Source organism: Strix aluco, chromosome 11, assembly GCF_031877795.1.
Source record: "Strix aluco isolate bStrAlu1 chromosome 11, bStrAlu1.hap1, whole genome shotgun sequence".
In the NCBI taxonomy this organism is placed as follows: Eukaryota; Metazoa; Chordata; class Aves; order Strigiformes; family Strigidae; genus Strix; species Strix aluco.
Window position 1 is genome coordinate 1190707 of NC_133941.1, and position 19923 is coordinate 1210629.

At 44.5% G+C, this 19923-nt stretch overlaps 1 protein-coding gene across 6 annotated transcripts in view; it reads left to right on the plus strand.

Moving 5' to 3' along the window:
• Nucleotides 1–19923, plus strand: part of MGLL (monoglyceride lipase) — a 115281-nt gene that overhangs the window by 76126 nt on the left and 19232 nt on the right. The gene's annotated exons all lie outside the window — the stretch shown is intronic.

Consider the following 19923-nt stretch of genomic DNA (forward strand, 5'->3'; position numbering starts at 1 on the left):
TTAGAATTGCCAAGCAAAGAAGGAAGTTCTTTAGAGCTTCAAATAACTTTGCAAGTACATTCCCTATGGGGAAATTAGCCCTTTTGTTCTTCAGATTGTCTTGACTTGTCTGTCTTTCAGTCTTTTATGATAATTCATTTGGAGTGGAGAGAGAGCTGCTAAGGGGTGATTAATCTGTCCCACCATGATACAAATGTATGGACATCAATCTCGGTGCATACAGCTCTGAAAACTTCTAGATTGAAAGCTCATGACAGCAAAACCAATGGGAATATAAGGAACACGTAAATGCTGAGTGTCATATGGACCTGTGAGCCCTGTCTGGAATTCATCCATTCTCCCTTTTAACCCATGGGAAGACTGAGTCGTAAACACGCTGCGATGTCAAAAGCAGGCAGAGATGTCTGCTGCGTGGCGTGCGGGCAGAGGCACGAAACTGAGGAGATACACCAGAGAAGAATCATGCTGGTCTGTCCCACCTCTCGTGTTCTCTCTTACAAGCATCTGCTATAGGTTCCTCCTAGCAGGGGGAATCTGGAGGAGATGGGTCTTTGGCCCAGCTGGCAGAGCACTGCTAGTACCATTTTATCCTTGTTTTGACTCCATATTCAGTAGGGTTCCAAGCCATCCTAGCTGCCCTTAGCTTTTCCTTCTCCAGATGTTGCACAAAGGTAGCAGGCAGGCTTATCTGCCTTCCAGGGCAGCCGTGAGGAATGCTTAGCATGTGCGGTGCACACAGGAGGTGAAACCATAGCACGTAATTACAGGGTGAGTGTTCAGTTACTGCAGTACACCATGTAATTCCTTAGGCAGTGAGAAAACTGTAAGAACCTGGAGCAAAGTCCTCCTATAAAACAAATAGCTAATGGGTAAACTTGCTTCTGCCACCCTTTTCTAACTGTGTTTCAGTGGTGGGGATTCTCATGTAAAGTGGGGCTACAGCGTGCACACCTCCCAACACAGACATGAATTATGAACTTGAGGACCAAAAAGCAAGATTAACTCAAGATGCAGTGGGAGACCAGCCTGCCAGCCACCAGTGAGCTCCAGCCAAAGTGAAACCAGCAGCTTCTCACCTCCAGCTCTTCTGGAGCGACAACTGGTCTTGTAGCACTGGATCTCAGAGCAGCAGTGACAGCTTGCTGAGGAAATCAGGCCATTCATTGAGCCTCTTTGAAATGATAAGCAAAATGATTCATACTGCTAAGATGCAACTTTGCCCGTGCATTGGACAGGCTCTTGAACACATTCTTTCAACTGGATAGTGTAATTTCCCTTGCTTTCTCCCAGATTGCTGCATGGGGTTGGGCTCTGTTGGTGATCATGAGATAGCACCTCCCAGAGGGGCCACAGCTCATGTAGGAAAAAGTGGTCTGGATGCACTTCATACAACACAACAGTGCTGAAACAGGCCTGTAAGTGTGTCAGAATACAGTGTAGCCCAAGGGGAGTATCCTGTGGCACAACAGGCAATTTTAAGTACTTTGAGATGGGTTTTATTAAATGAAGATGTGCACACTATTATTGTTATATTTGAGAAGCTCATTACAGACTTCTGCAGCCCAATCTTGCTCTGGTGAAGTCATCTCAGCAGTGATTCTGTCACTTCAGCGCTCGCCCTTCATTCACACTGGGATCACGCAGTCCTGAATCTCTGCCCGCACCACAGGGCATCTTTCAGAGTAGTAAGCATTGTTTCGTTTGAGGAGAGCAGCTACACAACAGCAAGAAAACACAAGGTGAATCATGAAAGCAAATACCTACAGTGTCTCATGCTCTAGAGGAAGCCACAAGCTGGGACTTGGAAATGCGAGTGTGGCTTTTATTTTGTTTGTCTTGTGAAGGCAGATGAAACAGCACTGTTGAGCCAGGAAGCAGCTAGACCACAGCAAACTAAAAATAAAGAGGCAGTGAGGCTGCACACAGCTGATGTATCTGACAGTGCAGACACAAGCTGCAGTGGAGTATTTTGCTTAAAATATTTGGGTTAGGAAAGGGGCAGGGCATACTCAGAGGTGTTTCCCCTCCACTCCACTCATGGACTTCCCAAGAGTAATACTGGAGCCATGATGATGTAAAAGTGGAGAAAACATCTTCCTGCACCTATCTTTTAGGCAAAGGGGTTTGGAAATTGTGAGGACTGGATATGCCTTTAGCACAGACATACAGAAGCAAGAGTGCCTGAAATCAGACATGTAGTATCATCTAATGTGTGCTATGAAAACATGCCAAACCAAACCTGGGCTGCTCAAAGAAATCTATTTGTTTTTCTGACCCTTTTTTTAAGTCAGATTTAATTGTGGTATAATCAGTGATATAAGACAGGCAGGTAAGTTCTGTGCTATAACCCAGAGCTGGATGCAGGCATTGTTTGGATGGGGGGGAGGCAGTGCAGATGCTCCTTCATCACTGCCCCTATGTGTGGACCTCACTAGATGATAATGCTGGAATGCTGTAAAGATTGCAAAAGAATGGTTACGGTTTCCTCTGTTCCCCCAGTTACTCTGTTCCTTCTAACCACTCAGCTTTTCCTCACTGCTGTAGATCCACCCTGTAACAACAGATGATTGAATAAACAACAACATATCATCCAGTCAAACAGGGTCTTTGGCTCAGGTCCTGGCTGAGCTGAGCTTGCTCTTCATGCAGCAGAGGTGTGGTTTGAGCTCCAAGTGAAGCGGAGCTGGGACACCCTTTACTCCAGCCTTGCCCCGTCCACCTTCTGGCATGAGCCATTCTCTTTCCTCGCTCCATCAGGTGATGGGAAGAAGGTGCTAGAGAGCCAGCTCCCCTGGCTGTGCTGCAAGCTCACTTTATGAGGGAATCCCTTTTGGGGCACACTGGGATCTGAGGAGCTGGCTTTTTACTCTGATAGAAATGGGCCGTGCAATCCGCCGTAGTTCTCCTAATTATTCACTGCTTACTAATGAGCAGAGGGAGAAATGTCAGTGGGTCATTCCATGAGATAGTACATCTTCTCAGCAGCTGCTTCTTGAACAAAGCCTCGCTGTTGGCCTTCACACAAGGAGGCGTGAGGCTGTAACAACGGGCCCCAGTGAGAGGCAACACAGCGGTAGAAGGAACAGAGTGCTCCCTTCTAAGCACAACAACTTTGAGCGTGGAGCTGTCGGCACTGGCCACTTTCCAGATTGTGCTCCCCAACCTGTCACTGTTAACTGTTAACAGACAGACTGCATGACAAAGGAAAGACATGTCATTCATTCGGGAAACTTAAAAGGCTTCCTTCTTCCCATGAGGGTTGAGTCCTGGCTTCCCTTCCATGATTCTGCCTCTCAGATGAGAGATACCCTCTGTGATAAAGAGGAATGGGCTACTAAATTTGTGTTGGGTGCTGATAATGTTGGGACTAAGTGATCAGAACTTTGGACGAGTAGTCCTGATAATCAGGAATAAAACATCCTTTATTTGGACAAAGGGTTCACTCTGGTGAATAAGAGAAACTAGAGAGGAAATAGCCTTGAGTGAACTAAGCTCATTTCATTTTACAACCTGTTGTTTTGCTTCTGTTGTCTCAAAGATCTGTGCAATTGTCATCTGTACTCAATCTTTACATATATCAATTAATCCCCACATGAAGGGTCAAATTCTGCTTTCACAGCTGCTCAGGTAAATCCAGGATAACTCTGTCACGATGTCAGAAAGCAGGTTCAGGCATGTAACTTGTAACTGCATTTCCTATTAGTGAAGGAGGGTTGGCAACCTCATGTAATGTTTTCAACAGTTTACTTGCTCTCCCATAACCAGTTTTGGTAGCTGTAGGCGTATGTCTGGATGCAAGATGGTTGAGGGTGGAAGGACAAGGACCAGATGGTTATTAAAGAGCTTAGGCTGAGAGAACAGAGCATTTCATGTTGCTAGCTATGTCTGTTATCCACTGCTACTGGGCAGGCATCAAACTTGCTTCAAACTTTGTTCCAGGGGTCATTTCCTTTACTGACTTCCATGGCAGGACATTAGTTCATATCAGCAAGGACTTTGGCCTCCAGAAGCATCAGAGGAGTCTGTATTCTTCAAGGGAAAGAATAATAAACAGATGTTGCATATACTATCAGTGGACCCTTTTCATTAATGGTGTGGATGATGGGATGGAGAGCACTTCAGTTTACGGGGGTACCAAACTGTGGAAAGTAAGCATATGCTGGAAGGCAGCTATTCACAGGGACCTTGACAGGCTGAAGAAACAGACTGGCAGGGACCTCCCAAAGTTTCAACAAAGGCACTTGTGAAGCTCTGCATCTGGGGTGGAGTAACCAGTAAAGGTTGGGCACTGAATGAATAGAAAGCAGCTTTGCAGAAAAGGACCTGGGGATCCTTGCAGACAAGTTGAACATGGGTCAACAGTGTGACCTTGTGGTGAAGAAGGCCACCAGACACTGAGCTGTATTGGAAAGATTATAGCCAGCAACTCAAGAAGAGTGATTATTCTCTTCCATTCAGCATTTTTGAGACCACATCTGAAATGCCAGGTCCAATTTGCTCCCCAGTGAAAGGAAAACATTGACATACTGGAGCAAGGCCAGAGGAGGGTGGTCAAAACAACTAGGGTACTGGAGAACAAGATGTATGAGAAGAGTCTGATAAAACTGGGTTTATTTAGCCTTAGAAGAACAGGCTAAGAGGGGATCTTACTGCCATCTACAAGTCCCCAGTGGGAGAGTGTGGAGAGAGCAGAGCCAGACTCTTCTTGGAGGTGCATGGTGATGGGATGAGAGGGAATTGACACAAGTCACAGTGTAAGAAATCCAAATTATGTACAAGGAAAAATGTTTTCACCATGAGGGCAATCAAATGCTGGAGCAGGACCCAGAGAGGTGGGTAAATCTTTAGTCTTGGAGATATTTAACGCTAAACTCAACGAGGCCCTGAGCAACCTGATTGAATGGGAAATTGAGTAGGAGCTTGAACTACATATTCTCTAGTCCCTTCCAGCCTCAATTATTCTTTATAAACTAAAGAGCATCCTAGCTGCTAGCATTTGGGATGTTGCTTCCAAAATTAAAGCACAGAAGGTTTTGGAATGGGTGAAGAAATGATCCTCTTAAAAGCAGGCTTTAATGGTGTCTACAATTAGGAACAGCTTCATCTTCAGGGAGATGCTTTTTGATGTCTTTGCACAGCGAGAAAAAGGAAGCGTGTTTACTTTCACCTTTACAGGGACAATTTTTCCATAGCAACAGCATTTCATTAATTTGACTAGCTTTCCTATTGTTTATTTGTCAGATGCGTCTAATTTGGAGAAGGTTGTTTCAGAAGCTAATTATTGATGATTCCTCACTTATAAATGTGTCTTCATACAAATGTAGAGTCTGTCATCCTTTTGAGTTACAAATGACTGTTCCAAGTTACTGAATACCATTTGAAAAGTACAGAAGAAAATCTCTTTTGTGTATATAACTCATGTTGAATTAAAACATAGTCCGTTTTCCTTCAATACCTTTTTAGATAGATAACAGGAGTCGAAGGAGCACAGTCCATCTCAGGTTAGTGTCTAGTTCAGCGCTAACCTGGAGGAACACCTTGTTAAGGAGTGTGGTATTCAGAGAGACCCCTTGTTTGCATCGAACAAAGACAAAGGACAGGCAGCTTTACAAAGAGAAGTAAAACATATGAGCAGTCAATGAATGGCCTAAAACTGTCACTTCATTTTTAATGCACTTTGTGCCCTACCTACATTAGAAACTCCTGAATAAAACTGCTCTTGCTGAGCTGAACAGCTGCGGTATTGGGGGAGATTATTCACTAAAGCAAGCAAAACTTTTCAAAACTTTGAATGACAGAATTGATTTTGCTTCTAAGTAGCAGTCTGAAGTCATGGGAAGGCTCACTTAAGCTGCATGCATTTGTGTGTGTTTTTTTCAAACCTGTGGCAGTCTCATTCTATTTTTCCCCAAAAGTTGCTCTTCACAGATTCGTTGGGCCTGCCCCTACACTGTGTGTGTTAGCATGGTGTAAAATGCCGTGAGCTGATACAGGGTGTAAGCCAACAACAGGCTCCTTGCGAGTGAGGTATCAGCCCCCCCCAGCCTCACAGTCCTTCCATCGCCCGTGCTCTTAGATCAGGTTGAGGGTTGGGGCCAGAGTTCTGCTTGCCAAAACAAAGCAGCAGAAGCAGCCCCTATACTGCTTTTTATACTTCGTAGCTCTAATGTTCGTTGTTTGATTGTTTGTTTGCTCAGTCATGAAGTGTGGCATGTTATAAAGCTGGTATGCCTGATTCAAATTGGTGGATTTCCTCCATAAATACTAGCACTGTTGATTTTCCTGGGAGTACCTCTATTTGTTACAGACCATGAGCCCTTTTAAGGGACCGTCTCACAAGTCCTAGAACTAGTAGACATTTTTCTTATTACAAAAGATGCAGAGACTTTTTTAAAAACAAAATGTTCTCTAGCAGCAACTGCAAACAAAACACTGAATATTGCAGCAACAAGCCCCAGAAGCAAAATAGGCAATGAACGAAAGGAAAATTCATTCTTTTTCGATTCACATACTCAGATTCTTCCTCTTTAATCAGTCTGAGTGTTGCAGAGAAACATATTTGGCTACAGCGTCTGGTGTTTTCAGTTAATCAGGTTCCTGCTATTGCACATTCATTTTGAATGTGAAACGGGAGATTTATTTGTTTATTAAAACCTACTCTTATTAGCAGCACAGACAGGAAGACACTCCCAGGGTTATCTAGGCTTTTGTTCCTGCAAACAGCATCCCTCTGTCTTTTTCACAAATGGTCAAAGCTCAGTTTTTAACCAAGTTTGGTAGCCAGCAAACCCTGTTCCAGCTGAGCAGGCTGCTCCAGTCTCTTGTTCCTCTGACTCTTAGAAACTTCTCACTTTTTGCCCCAGTGTATTCCTGCCTGCTATAGGGCTATATGTTTCAGTGCCAATGTTTTTCTCTTCTCCATCTATTAGTTACCCACCACGTTAGTTAAGAGCATTTCTTTTTGGTCTCACACATTGTCTGTGGAGCCTGACAGAGCGTTAACGTTAACTGATGCCTGTCACTTATGTACCATGTAGCCCCTGGCCCCTTCCCGGTTTTGCCTCCCCTTGCCCTTTGAGGTGCTGGGCCCATCTCGTATGTGCCAGACACCAGCAGCTTTGCCTCTTGCTCCTTCAGGGATGGTGCCAGTGGGTGCACGCCCGAGCTTATTGCTGCAGCTTCTCTTTAATTTCAGAATGCCTTTACTTTAAAATCATGTTTATATGCGATTCTTACACGGCTTGGAGGTTTATTTCTTAATTGCTTGAGCTCTGTGTCTCTACACACAGAATACATGCTTCCACCCTCTGAAGGCGGTAGCTAAATGTCACTAACTTCAGTGGCGCCAGGATTTGACTCATGGGTTTAAGGTTGTTTTTTCTATTTTGATAAAAAGCTAACATGTCTTGGACTATTATTTTAGAGAAGAAAAGATCATTTTAGCTGAAAAAGAGGTGTACAGGGAGCTATGAGAATCATGGTTGGTGATTTGGAAAAATTATTTCAGAATTTTAAAAAATTAATCTTCATAATTGAAAGCCTCTGGCAGTATGATCTTCTTCATTTCTGAGCCCATTAGTACATCTGGTTAGCCTCTGGTTCACTGTACAACCCAGATCAGATTTTCCAGCATCACAGTAACGTTCCTTTCACCCTTGAGCATCTTCCTTCTTTAAAATAACAAAATGAGGGTTGCAAAACATCTCAGAAGACCTAATGCCATCTGGAAGAAGGCTTACCTGAAGGTGTGTTTGGAGCCCACTTTGAAGTCTTCTGTGCATTCTGGCAGTCAAAGAGCCAGTTGCAGTGGAGATGTTTCAGTTTCATAATGCACTAAGACATCAAATGAGAACTTGTCAACCCGTTTCTGTGAGCCGGTCCTCAGATGATAGCATATCTTGGTCTGTGCCATCTGTGGTCAGATTTTAGTGACCTGAACTAGAAAAGCTCTTTTGCTTGGTATTCTGAAGACTTCCCTGAATTTCACATAGCGTTAGGTCTGGCCCACGGTCTGTTAAGTTTCAACAGAGCAGCAGTTTTAGTAGCCATGGATATCTCTTGCAGGTGGGCCTTCCTATTAATCAGATGATCGATCCTGTATGATTCAGATCCAGATGTGTCTCATTCTGTATTGCACTAGTATTTTTTGCACTACTATGCATTAGTTTTCTTTGGAAATTCCCACTCGGCTCTGCCACAGGTTCGTCATGGATCTCAGGAAAAACACTTCACCTTACTATATCTCAGGTTACTCATGGCTAAATCTGACCATGCCAGCCCACTTCCAGAGAGGTTGCAGACAAAAAGCCCTGAGGTCCAAGAATGCAAAACTGTTACTGTGAATGGCTCTTCACAGGCTGAGAGGAAGATTCAGCCAGTGAAGAGAGCAGCTTAGAATAAAATATCTCACCAATATTTAAAGGGATGAGGCAGAAAAATAACAAAGGTTAAATTGCAACTGTATAGCATTTTCTTAGGTCCAAACGCTAAGCTTTTGCTTTTGGAACTGCTAAGGAATGGGGCAGTGGATGGTAAACAAACAATAATGTCAGATAATGACATGCCAGTTGACTAGTTTGGTAGTTGCACGTCTTTGACTGAATTTGTATTCAGGATTGTACCTGGAAAGTTGACCACTTCACACAAACAATACAGAAAAGTTATTCTGTCCCAGCTAAGCCTGTGCTTTACTCCACCCTCCGTCAGTATTGCCCCATGAATGGGAATAACCTGTTTTAACCACAAGGAGAGATTTCCTAGGGCATTAAAACTGATGCCACAGAGCCTGTCCTGTGGCACTTGGGGGTTAATTCCTCTGAAGATACCGTCTGCAGATTCATTTCATGGGGAAAGCTGTTATACCCACAGCATCTCTAATGCTGGAATTTATTCAGGGCTTGGCAGTACTCTCCAATTTGAGAATCCTTGTTTAGCTTCAAAAATAATAAAAAAAGTGCTGAATTGTAGATGGTACAAAGACTAATGCTCTCAACCCGGATCCCTTAAAATTGTCGTTCTCCACACTGCACTTATTTTCTGGTTCTGAATTTATCAAAGACAATGTGTGCTGGGAGACCCTGGCAGTTTGTCTAAGGCAGCCTGATCCGCAGTGGTGCCAAGTTCATGCTCAGTTCAGCGGAGGGCTGGGGGAAGGGAGAGGAGGCTGGGGGCTTTTCTGAACTGAGACTGCCTGACATGACCTGTTATTTTGATTACAGTCCCGTGTCTTTTCATGAACCTTGCACCTATCCTGCCCAGATTTTGAAGGGAGTTTGCTTTGAGCTGCAAATACACCCTCACAGGCTGACTGCAAAGCAGCTGGCATAGCCCAAAAGCAACATACGGTTCCGTAACCTTCAGTGGCTCAACACTTGTACCTGTGCGTTGGTTACTGAAGTGCAGACCTGCCAGCTAGTGTTCACTGTCTACTGTCAGCCAGCCACGGTTTGAAATGAGTGATAGAGCACAGAAAGCAATAACCTGCCTGTTTGATCCTGGCTTGTTTGGTAAATATATATGTAGTGAGGATTTCAGAGATGCAGGGAGGAGAAAAGGGTATCAAGTGCTACAAAGCAGCTGCAACAATAATACTGAAATCAATCTCTACCCAGAAAGGACAACAGCTTTGCTGCAAGACAAATTTAGTAGAGCTATTTTCTGCCATGCTACTTTCCCCGTGACTTTCCCCGTGCACCACCTAAATACCACCCAGCCATCAGCCAACTGGCAGCCATGGGGCTCTGCTCTGGCACGCTGGGCAGCGTTGTCCCACCCCGGAATGCTCCCTGCCAGACCTGCTTAATCAGAAGGTTTTTTCTTAATTGCGTTGCTCCTGGTCAGTTTGAGTGAGCTATAGCTCTGTGCGGATGTACCCTGTTAAAAAAGAAAAGAAAAATTTAAAAAGCCTACCCTTATTTCAGATAATTCACCCGCTGCTCACCCATTGAGCTTGTGCAAAGTGGGTATAAAAAGCTATCAGCTCTGGAAGAGTGGTATTTCCTTCATGCCTTGCCAGGAAAGGGGACAAATCCAGTCTAATGAGGGTGGCACTGCCATGTGGCAATGTGAAGGAGTGAAGCAAAAAGCAAAAATCTCTTTAACTCTGTGGGAAAGCTCCCTTTGGACAGGTTGATTTGAGAACTGGAAGTGCAGCCCATGGGAAGAACTGACGCTGAATGCAGGAGTTTGGGAGCTCTGGTTTGCTAATGACCTTTTGGCAAATTAACTGGTAAAACACTTTGCCGGTGTCTTAGAACATGATTCCCACTTTTAAGAAACATTATTATTATTCATTTGCCAGTTGCTAAAAAAATTATATAACCAAAAAAAAAATCTGTGCCAAGATTGCTTTGGAATAGAGAAATGCTGTACTCGGGCGCCAGGAATCTCACAGACTAAACAGAACCCACTGGGAGCCCTTGCTCTATATGGGAACTCGTGTTTATTTTAACATGTAAATAAACTGGGTGAAAAATGGGTCTTTTAAATTATTTTTTTTGCTATTGATGTGGGTTCCCAATGGGTGGTCTGCATGGAGGGAAACCTTTTGAAGACAGCTTGAAAGGACGTTGTGCCTGTCCCCCAAGACATTCGTCAGCAGCATGGAGGGAGTTCTTACATGATCCAGCTTTCACCTCCTTTTCTTCTTGATGCCTAAGCCACTGTTAGCAGGGAAGAATTAGGACTGTCTTCCCTGAGATGAATTGATTCGATTGTTTTCTCAAGCATAAAAATATGGATTTTGCAATGCAGCTAGCTCTCTTGACGATGCTGCAGTGTGCTGGGCAAGGCTCCCTGCTCGGGGATCAAGAGGTGGGTCATTAACTTGCAGCGCTATTTGGAGGGGAACAATCAGGCGGGTTGTGCAAACTCTCAGGCAGGGCAAATGAAACCGTCTTTAAGCAAATAGAAGAGCAAGAAATGAATGGCCTTTGTTAAGGAAAAAATGGAAATGTTTTCTAGTTAAACAAGCTGTCATTTAGGACTTAATAGCATGTGCGTGTTGGAGAGCCAACCCACATGCCAGCCGTGCTTCGGAATAAATGGGCAGGGAAGGGGAAGGGGAGTGTGTGGTTCTACTCCAGCACTGGCTTTTTCATTGAAAACTCTGACATTTTGAATTGGTGCCCCAGCTGTTCTAAAGCTGGAACTTGGATCGGAAAGTTAATGCTAGTGGACTTTCATCCTTCTTTTCATCAGGGAAAAAATAAAGTTTGCACTCTTTTTTTTTGTTTGTTTTTTTATTTTATGATATGAAAACAAGAGAATATTATATATATGTGTTTTTAAAGCTAAATTAAAACAGCAGGGAGATTGTCCTTGGCTGCTCTCCTCTTCCAGTGAGTGTGAAACCCTAGTTACCGTTAGTGGTATCTTCAGTCATATGTGGAGAGCAGAAAAGAGCCCATCTCTGTTCTTAAAAGATCAAGTGAACTAGTGAGACCCTGGATTAACTCCAGCAAAATCCATGCAATTTTTTTCTGCGGTGTCTGAGCACTGATACTGGTTTGATGTCATGCCAGAATGTCTTTGAAGACTAACTCTGATTCTAAATAAAGTCGCCTCAACGATACTTCAGGAAATTATCTGCTCCTCATGAAAGAGGACAAAATCTTGGTGCAACACTGCAAGGATAACTGTTACAAATTATTATAGGGCCTTAAATAAAATCACTTACTACCAGATTATAAGACTCCTTAGAGGCACCATAAATTGTGCCTCGCTGATTATATATCTTACATTTATATTGTGATTTTCATCCCATGGGAAAAGAGATTAGATAGGAATCATTTTACCCATCACCAAAAGAAACTCTTTTGCAGAGGAGCTCAACAGCTGCTCAACCATCTACACCAGCTTTGTGCAGCATTTTCAAATCATTGATCCCAGTAGCCTGGTAGAGAAGGACATTCCCTTCAGCTGTCTTTTGCTTTAATATTCTTGAGGGCTGGTGGCATCGCAGAAGGGGCTGAGGAAGAAAGTGGAGTACTGTTGTGTTTGAACTTTGTGGAAAAGGAACTGGGCTCCATATTCCTCTTTCACGGTCCTTAACTTCCACCAGCCATGCCACACCAGCATCCTGATTTTGTGATACCCTACTCCAGGCAGCACGGGAAGTCACTGTGTGCAGGTGCAGGTTTTCATACCATCTTGCCCCCTTTCATTACATGACATCCCAGGAGACACTTACATTTCTAGTCTGGCCACAGTGACTGCTGTTTGTAAATGCAGCCTATGAAGAGCTCATTATTTTGCAACACAAACACTCAGATGGTTTTTTTCAGCATGTTTTCATGAGCAACATGATGTTCCAGGAAGACTTCTAAGGAACTGCAATTCAGAGCCAAATTCAGCAACAGTATAAGAAATGGGCAAGTCTTCTAAAGCCAGAAGAACCATGCTTGTATCCATTAGAGATGAATTGGCTCTTAACATTGACAGAAACAGTTTGCCTTGTCGGACAGAATTAACGACTGCTCTGATATGTACCAGGTCATTTTGTTTGTCATCTCTGGAGTACAGAAAAGATTTTAAATGGCTTCAGCAAGGCGACTAGCTCTCTGCTCCCCAGCAATAAGGCACAAATAATTTTAGTATAGAAAATTGCCTGTTTCTTTTTTTTTCCTAACCAAGACAACAAACAATATAACTCTGTGTGTGCACTATTCTAAAAATATCTCAGCTCTGCAAATGTGTATCTGATGTGGGAGGAGAAGGCTTTCAGTTTGCTGCACTCTTTGTGTGAGGCAAGTGAACAAAAACTATCCAGCAAATGCTGAAAGAAAAGTTATTTTCCTAACCTTGAGAAGGAAGAGGGAAGCTGATGAACTTGTGCATTCAGGACAAGACTCCCTTTTAGTAAGAGAGAAGCAGAATCCATCTGTAATTCTTAGTTACATGCTCCGTACATAAACCACCAAGGCTGGAGAGATACTTCTGCTGGGTACCATATCTAGTGGTTTTATAATGTCATGGAAAACCCAGCGTACTCACTGTATCTATACAGGTGGTGTGAAAGAAGGGATGCTGAGGACTACCCAGACGGAGAAGAGCGGTCAAAAGTTACTAAGGATAAGTGTGTGTTGAGCTGTATTTCAGATCCTCGAGGTACATAAAGGTGGAAGCAGTGGTGAGAGGGAGCCCTCTCTTTTTAGTTCCTAATGCTTCCCAGCTGATGTGGATGATGGCCTCCTGGACAAGCCTTAGACCATGGGCTTCTATCAAATAGTCACAGTGTAAAGCTTGTCAATACTGCAGAGCAGGTTTACTCTGCACTGTGCCCCATGGCCCTGTCTCCTGGTGGTCCAGATCACGGGCTTAGCTGGAGCACTCCACAGCTCCCTTCCAGCCTAAGGACTACTTTTTCTTCTTGTGGAGACCAGAGCTGTCAGAGAGGATGAGAGAGATGGCACACAGCGAAGGCTGGGTCAGATGGGCATTGAAAAGCTCCCCTCCAAGGTTTAGCTACAAAATACACTGTGGCACATCAGCTGACCTGGGTGGCAACTTGATCAGAGCCAGGGTAGCACGGCGAATCCTAGGCCAGCTTACCCTGCTTCTTGTAGCTCAGGTGTTTCTGTCCTGCCTTTGCTCTCCACTGCAGAGTACATACATAGCCACTACTGCATGCCCTCCGTGCATCAGGCTGCATGGTTGGGGAATGGAAAAAGATAGGGGAAATAAAACCAGAACGGGCTCCCTTGCTGTGATAAGTCTGTTCTCAGGGCAGGGAAGCTGCTTGTTGAGCAGGAATCTGCAGGATGAACTTGGAGGTGCTTCCTGTGTGTATTTGTTCTGAGGGTGGAACATTTGCTTTACATGTTACTGACGGTACAGGCACAGTCTGTTGACTTTCCCAGATGTTGACTGTCCTGCTTTGAAGCTTCTTCCTGTTGTTTTAGTTGTTTGTGTGTCTGAATGGTGGATTAGATGTATTGCATGTTAAACAAATAATTAAACATTGAGTGCTTTGAAATCCAGTATGTTTAATTAATGAGCCTTGCTTGCTTGATGAAAAAGGACGTGTATTTGATTCAAAACAAGTATAGTTTTTTCAGTAGTGAACTGTTATGACAATTTGAAGTGTTTACTAGTTCATTAATATTTTTTTCATTAAACCTTAAAAAAACACCCAAGCAGAAAATGAAGGCTTCACACAACATTTGCTATGTAAACCCATTATTAGTGTCGTCTTGTGTATTGTCTCACCCACATTCTCCATCTATGTGCTTTCTCCCATCTCCTCCTCTGCAAAACTGCGCTGCCTTACAGTCTGGGATTAGAGTTAATTATTACTTTTAGATCTTGCAGTACCTTGGACCAAGGTCTGTGATGATGCCCTGTGGTGCTGGGTGCTGTACAAGTGCAAAAAAAGCAGTCCTTGCTCAGACGAGTTTCAATAGATCTCATAAATACAGGCGTCAGCCGTAATGCCTTGTGACATCACTTAATTAACTGCTGCACTGGCTTCCAAAACTGAAACACTCCTGAAAACCGCATCTGCTTCATCTTGTGCTTTAAGTACAAGTTTTACCTCCGAATCTGAATGCATTTTGTATAGGGCAGAGAGGAAAGCAGAGGCAGACAAGGGTTGCTATCTCCCAGTCTGTGGGGTTTGGATATTAAAATGAGCTACTTCCCATAGCAGCGGGTCACAGGGTTGGTTGGGGACTGCCACAGCGAGGTCCCCACCTGAGCAAGCTGCCACAAGCTCAGGAAGATCAGGGGAGATGAATTAGGTTGGCACATTTGCACCTTGTGCACCAAAAGAGCCAGCCAAATTTCTGTCACTGGCATCTCCCACCTGCGGGCTCGAGACCCAGCATTGCTCCTCTGTGTAGGCCACCTGCAGAGTGAAAGCATCTATGAGATCTTTTAATTATGCTTTTTTTCCCTAACCCAGACAGTTTAGCAGCAGGGAAGACATACTATTTTCATGTCTCTCTCCAGCAGCATCACCTGCTGGGGGGGGTGAAAGCAAAAAAGGGTGAGGTGGGCTCACCTTCCTGCATGCTGCAGTGTCCAGCACCAGTGAGGAGCCTATCCTGTCTCCAGTGGGGGCAGAAAACAGAGGCAGAGGCCTTCAGGAATAAAACAAATCTTTCATAAAGCTAATAAACACGTAATACTAGTGTAAAAAGCTCCTTTTCAAAAGGCATTTAGGCATTTGCTTCAAATGGACTTGTCAGATTCCAACAAGCTTATTGATGAAGGCAGCAAAAGAAGAGGGTCTTCAGCCTGGGCTTGGTTGTGGGCTCTAACAAAAATCCTTCCTTTGCACACCACTGGCTGCTCTGTGACGTGCTGCTGCCTGCTGCTACTGTGGAGCCAGTGCTGAAGCAGTAAAATCACCCTTTCTGGCCTCCAGCAGTTCCTTTGGGAACTGAATTGCACCCATGCTTCAGCTTATTAAATGAGACGCTATGGGACTGAGCCTTGCCAGTGGTCCCCTCTGACATAATTAAGAAGTGTCCTTTCAATGTGGAGTCTGTGGTATGGGAGTGACTCCTTGGCTGTGGCTGGTGGATCACTGACTGTGCAGTGGTGGCCGTTCTCACCTTTAACTACTTCTGAGAACTCCTGGTGCTCCTGTGTCAGTGCCATTGCCATATGCTGAGGGAACAGTAAGCCTCGAGTGCCTGATCTTCTCCTAACTCTCCCTCTTCCCGGTCCTCCCACTTCAGAATCTTGGAGATACATATCTAGAGAGGAAAACAGACACAAAATCTGATGGATCTCGAGGCAGGAGTCAAGCCCTGCATTCTTCCTGATTGTTTTTACCATCAGTTGGTTAGGGAGAGCATTTCACCCCACAGATGCCTGTGATGGTGTCCTCACTACAACTAAAATGGATCCAAACCCTCCCCTTTCTCCCAAAGTTGGAAACCTCAAAATATGTGAAAAGTCAAGATAGAGACCCTGCCTGGAGAATTACAGCTCCCCAGACAGATTTTTCATGTCCTCTCTCTCTGTTTTATGGCTTTTCCATAATAAATAGGGATCAAAGGCTGAAAAAACAACATAGCCCATAATTTCTGCTCTCCCATGACTGTAAGCTTTAAGAAACAGCACTGAAATCGGTAAATTTACAGCAGCATAGCTGAAATCAACATTTGACCCTGCATTTCCCCTGTCACTTCATCTTCCGTAGCAAAATGTTCCCGCCGAAGCTCTGAGGAGTGATTCAGTCCACACCTGAGCATGCAGGGTCAGGCTGTGCCTTTGTCAGGAGCGTCTGGCACTAGGAAGGAGAAAGAAATATGTGTAGTGTGGGGGTTATATAAAAGTTGGTGTTTGGAAAAAAAGTTGTGCAACTATCTGAGGGTGGACAAGGTATGCTGCCACGCTCATCCATCCCTGCAGGGCCTCAGAGAGGGTGCTAATGTGCCCTAGGGTGTGCAGAGATGGGCACTGCCAGGCTCTCTATTTGCTTCATGCTTTGTTGGTCTTATTCAGTGTATTTAAGGACAGATTTCTTCAGCTATGATGGGAGCCAACAGCCCCAGGAAAAAAGCATCGTACCAGTGGAGACCCAGCACAGCTCCGCTCGTCTGAATGAATCTGCCCCACAGGCCCAGAGCTGGGGTGCTCGTTTCTTCAGGCAGTTCCCATTTGGCCTTTGCTGAAGGGAAGGGAGCGTTGAGTTGCACTGTGCTTTTGATTTACCCTTTTTTTCAGCGTATCTCCAATCTGACCAGGATGTAACATTTTTTCAGGTGTGTGAGCCAATGTCAGCTGAAGAGTCTGGCTGCTTTGGAGTAGTTTTCAAAAGCAAGCCCCACAGCACCAGAGAATAGGGGATTTGGGGAATGGAGGGACTTGTAGAAGTATGCATTTGCAGGGCCACATGATCCGTTATGCAGGCAGTGATACATACATGGTGATAACACACTCCCCAGAGCTCTGACACCTTCAAAGCTGAACCCTCAGCTTTGTCTTCCTGCACAGCCAGCCAGTATTCTTCCATCCAGAGAGGTGTGTAGCTTTGGAGGATCTATAACGATAGATGAAATCACGCTCTGAATTCATGCTTTCGACAGGATTGGCTGATCATGAATTACCGTTCTTGTCTCTACGGTGGCAGAACTGCAGAGCTCATGCAGAAAATACAGAGGGCAGAACTTAATCGCTACGACGTATTGGGCCAGATCACTGCAGCCTTTATTCAGACTTTGTTTGAGCAAAGTATGTTATTTTGCAGTGGTGTGTTTGGTTGGAAGTGGAGGCTTAGACCTTCTAATTCTAGATTTGCAACTGGAAAGGTGTGGTTTGGATTCTCATTTGTAAAGACTCGCATCTAGGAAAGAGTGCCCACAATTATCTCAGTGCACACAACCTGAAACGGTCGATCACTGTGCTCACTGCACATACACAATACTGGCAGTGTACCACACGAGCTGGATGTGAAGCCAGATTTGAAACCTATTTGACAGTTTTTGATAACCCAGTGTGTCATGTGGATGTGCCTTGGCAGCCACAGCTCTTTACAGATGAGCATCTCATGACTATAATCTCCCGTTGCCCTGTTGAAGCCCGGGGCCCCGGGGCAGTGTTGTGATGAGGAACTCATGGAGCTGTGATTCTCATGACACTTCTCTGTTGCTTCTCTTGGGTGTTGTGTCACCTCTGGTTAGTTCCAGTTCCCTGGGTGCAGGCAGTTCCCCTCCTCTTGCACCCACTGTCTTGCCACTGGCACTGTGGAACCGTTATGTCAGATTAATTCCCAGCAAAACCCAAATAGCTTTACATCAAGGATGAACTTGACCTTTCATTTTTAACAGCTCTAAAGGCAAAAGATCAGGGAAAACCATGTCAATATTCTTGACTCCATTGATGTTTGGTTGTGCACATGTCTTTCATCTAATAGAAGAGGTCTTTGTTCCTCACCCTGAAGCTTTCTCAGCTGGGAGATTCAAGCTTGCAATAAACTCATTCTCTGGTGCAGTAGGTTTGGTTTCTTGGCAGGAAAGAGAGAAAAATAATAAAATAAAAGAACAGAGCCCAGCAATGCCATCTGGCTAACCTTGTGCAAGGGGCAGGGATAGTATCACAGCAATGACTGGCATGGCCTTCCTTTACCATATGTGCAGACAAACTGCTCCTCAAGCATTGCTGTGTGCCCTCTGTGTGGGGAGCAGTAGTTTAGTAGTTAAAAGCGGGGTCAAAAGGTGCGTTCATTAAGTTATTAAAAAAAACCCACCAAACCCTGCAGAAATCAAATGAGATGCCTGTCACAGCTATTGCACAAGTATTTCTTGGCTTCCACAGTCGTAACTCTGACTGTTATGAGCAGTATCATTGTTACGTGGTAGGACCAGGGGATTTTCTCCATGCTGAAGGACCAAGGAGGCTTTCCAGACCTGCCTCTGTCTCATCCAAAATTAGAGCAAAGCCTCACAGCTCTACAATGGTGAGTCATGGCCCATATACGGACCTGGGCCACAGGGGTTTGCTATTTCTGCTTGCTCAGCTGTCTTCCACGGACACTGTAGAGAAAGAGATAGTCGAAGCAAGTGCAAGCAGCACCGGAGAAAAAAAGAAGTGGAAGTGCAGAGCTCTGCTAAGAGAAAATGCTCTTCTCTCTGGATTATTCAGCTCATATTAACTTGCTAAATTTGAAGTTTAAATAATAGACAGATAGTGCATTTGTGGTCCACAGAGTGAGTGGACTGGACATGTATAAACCTGGCAAAATCTCACTTTTCATCTGTAATAAAAATCAGTTTAAAGTTAATAGATCCACTACCCACACACGTGGCTTCACTTCTGCAGGTTATTGCAACTTGTATTTTATTTGGCTCTTTGATTTGTTTCTGGTCACTGATCCACGGATGATGCTCGCTATATCGTATTTTGGCAGGAACTGGAGTGTGTGCATGGGAAGCAGAACCGGTAATATGTTATTTATAATTGACCAGCTGACATCTATGGGTTTATCTGGCAGACAGCATGGCTGATTGCGGTGTTCACTGCCAAGAGACCCAGCTCTGGAAAGCACCTGGCAGGGCAAAAGTTTTTTTCAGTTTTTCTTAGACGTACTGTATTTAGTCCAGCTTTTTATTAGAAGTTCTGCCTAATTTGCAAGGTGATTTTTTTGGATGGCTTGCAAGAAAATTAAGTTTAGACATAGTGATTTCTTCTGGTATGACTATTGCAGATCTAACTGAGAAGCCTGTACCTTTTGGGCTGGGTAGGCAATGCTTTTCTCTGCTGATCACTAGAGGGGGTACCATCCAGCATGTAAACAATTATCAGGCACTTCACATCGTTTGACAAGTTACTGCCCCTTTGTGCCTTCACGTCTGCCTAAGTGCCCACTGGAGAAGGCCTAGGGAGGCACACAGCAGGAGAGGGATGTTGTCTGAGACTCCCTATACCCTGTCCCATACACATGGGATGTGTTTTCCCTTTCACAATTTTCCTTAACAACCTGCATGGAACAGAAACAAGCAAGGAGACTGGTTTTAAGGAAGATTCCTATTTGTGATAGATAATAACATGTATGTCTGGTCAGGTAAACATGCAAACTGCTTCCCCAAGGTGGTATTAATTTCAAGCCTTTGCAAGCTCAAAATTGCCTGGGACCGTGTTTGAGGCGATGCTGGCTCCACCTCTGCCAGGGATGCCACTGTTCCCATAGCAACCCACCATCTCCCGTTTTAGTCTTTCCCTTCCCTTTCCTTTCATCAGACAAGATAATTCCCAGATACAGAATGAGCTAACAGCATCCAGGTGCAGTACAGTTTGCATTAGCACTTGTTTAGGAGGAGCATGCCACTTGATACTTTGCCACTGCAGGCTTCTGCAACCACCATCACTTGGCCACCTCTGCTGAGAGCTTCACCTCATAGCAGTTTCCAGCCCACCGAGTGCTCCAGGGTATCAGTTAGAAAAGGCAGGGCTCTGCAAAGCTCCTGCACACCC